At 39.6% G+C, this 2800-nt stretch overlaps 1 non-coding gene across 1 annotated transcript; it reads right to left on the reverse strand.

Moving 5' to 3' along the window:
* Window positions 1-214: 214 nt before the first annotated feature.
* On the reverse strand, window positions 215-320 carry LOC118845156. Its single transcript, XR_005010030.1, has one exon. It is a non-coding gene; the product is annotated as a U6 spliceosomal RNA (small nuclear RNA).
* Between the last annotated feature and the right edge of the window lie 2480 nt (window positions 321-2800).

Below are 2800 nucleotides of genomic sequence, written 5' to 3' on the forward strand. Positions count from 1 at the left end.
CTGTCTGTCTCTGTCTCTCTCTCTGTCTCTGTCTGTCTCTGTCTCTCTGTCTCTGTCTCTGTCTCTGTCTCTCTCTCTCTCTCTCTCTCTTTCTCTCTTTCTCTCTCTCTCCCCCTCTCTCCCCACCTCCGTCTCTCCCTCCCTCCCCACCCCTCTCTCCCTCTCTCAAGGTAGCTACTAACTTGGTGGATGTGATATTTTTATGAAAAGATACAGAACATTTTAACATTTTCTGACTTTGCATGCTGTCCTTGCACAGGGCCATGTTAATCTTCTTTGTGTCACTACAATTGAAGTATATGTGCTGCTGGAATGATCACTAAACTCATTTTACTGAAGAGGAAACCGAGCTCCAAAGAAGGAAAGTAAACTGCCCAAGGACATGTGGATGGTTAGTGACAGAGCTGTAATGCCAATCCCAGTTTTTCTGAGTTTTAGACTTGTGCTCTTTCCACATCACTATGCTGATTATAAGAGATTCAGTCTCCACCAATCGATAAATAAAGAAAAAAAAACATTTTATAAGCTCCTACTGTATACCAGACACTGGAGATACAAAAAGAGGCAAAAAACAGTCCCTGCCCTCAAGGAGCTTATGATCGAATGATGGAGACAACATTCAAACAAGCATATACAAAGCAAGCTTTATACAGGATAAATAGGAAATGATCACTGGGGGAAGGTACTGGAATTAAGAGGGATTGGAGAAGACTTCCTGTAGAAGATGGAATTTTAGTAGAGACTTAAAAGAAGCCAGGGAGGTCAGTAGTTTGAGCAAAGGAGGGAGAATATTCTAGAAATGGGGGACATCTGGAGAGAATGCCCAGAGCCAAGAGATGAAGGGTCTTGTTCATGGAACAGCCAAGAGGCCAGTGTCACTGAATCAAGTACAAGTCAAGGAATAAGGTGGAAGAAGACTGGAAAGGTAGAAGGGGGCTAGGTTATGAAGGGCTTTGGATGCCAAACAGAGCGTTTTGTATTTGCTTCTGCAGTCAATAGAAAGACATTGGAGTTTATTGAGTAGGGAGGTGACATGGTAAGACCCGCACTTTAGTGGCTGAATGGAGAATTGATTGGAGTGGGGAGAAACTCTAGGCAGGCAGACCCACAGGTAGGCTATTGCAGTAATCAAGAGCTTTTACCTAGACAGAGGTGAGGAACTTCCAGCCTCACAGCCACATGTGGCCTTCTAAGTCCTTGGGTGCAGCCTTTTGACTGAGCCCAAGTTTTACAGACCAAATCCTTTTATTAAAGGGATTTATTCTGTGAAGTTCAAATTCAGTCAAAGGACCACATTTGAGGACCTAGAGGGCCACATGGGGCCTTGAGGCCGCAGGTTCCCCACCTCTGCAGAGGGATGACCCTATTTGATGAGAGATGGGGGATTTAAGAGATGTTGTAGATGTGAAATTAACAGACCTTCCTAACAGATTGAATGTGTGAGGGTGAGAGATAGTGAGGAATCCAGGAGGACTCCTAGGTTGCCAGCACTGGGAGGTTGGTGTTATAGGGAAGATAGAAGATGGGGAGGATTTAGGGGAAAAGATCTCATCTTTTAACCAGTGTTGTCAAACTCAAATAGAAAAGGGACCTACTCAGTTGTACTTGAGGATCCCTGTGGGATGCATATTGACTTAGAAAAACACATGTTAACATTATCTATGTTCTATTGTATTTTTATTTATTAAATAGTCTCCAATTACATTTTAATTCTGATCACTGTGGAAATGTCGTAGTCTCAATATAGCTTGCAGCCCTTGTTTGTCACCTTTGATTTCAGCTATCTAGAATTCAATCTGGAGCATAATAAGAGATTTCCTACTCTTTCCATATCTCCTCTCATAATCCAGAATGATGGTTGCCCTGAAGCTCTCCAAAGTTCTCAATAGTCCAAGGTTCACTTTCACTTACTGTTATTTTGCCTGCTAATTCAGAGAAGCAGGATCATATTTAGCAAGATCCTTAGAAAAACTGGTTGAAGCATATATCAGAGGATCTTTAACTGTAAATTAACCAGGAAAGTATCTTAATCAGAATACTTCATTACCTAAATACCCTGGCTGATCAAGATTTCATTATATAAATTTAATTAAAGATTTAATCACCTACTATGTGGAGAACACTGTGCTAGGAATTGATGAGAAATAAAGACTAGGTTCCTCCCCTCATGGAAATTACGATCTTCTATTTGTACGTACAAATACAAATTTGTAGAAATACAAATAATTATATAATTAAATATTTATATATAGTGTGTGTATATATATGTGTGTATATGCACATAGATATGCAAGAAACCTGTGAAATTTATGATATTAGTATTATTTTTCCCTATTTTATAGATTAGGAAACAGACTAAAGGAGAACAAAAGGACTTTCTCAAAGTCTCTTAGCTGGTGAATGTAGGACCTTGTATTCTACCCCAGATCATATGCCTCTAGGACCAGGAATAATTCCATTATAATGCTCTATCAAGAATTTTCTTAGCTCTCTCATCTGTGGCTTGCCATGGGTCCACATCTGTCTTCTGCTGCTATATTTCTTTCAAGATGTAGGTGACATGTAATGAATGTATCAGAAAGTATGTGTGTGTGAGTGTTTATGTGTGTATGTTTATGTATGGGGGGGCATTACCACAATAACAATGTAGACCTTCTGAGATTTGGGTTTTCTTGGTATATAATAGATTTCTATCTCTTGTTTCTTTTAGATTTCTCTACAGTACCCAGGCAAAATTGGTTGAAACAAAAAGACTTTTCTTCTTAATTCTATATTACCCAGAAAAAAGTAACCAGAATGC

Source organism: Trichosurus vulpecula, chromosome 3 (assembly GCF_011100635.1).
Source record: "Trichosurus vulpecula isolate mTriVul1 chromosome 3, mTriVul1.pri, whole genome shotgun sequence".
Classification (NCBI taxonomy): domain Eukaryota; kingdom Metazoa; phylum Chordata; class Mammalia; order Diprotodontia; family Phalangeridae; genus Trichosurus; species Trichosurus vulpecula.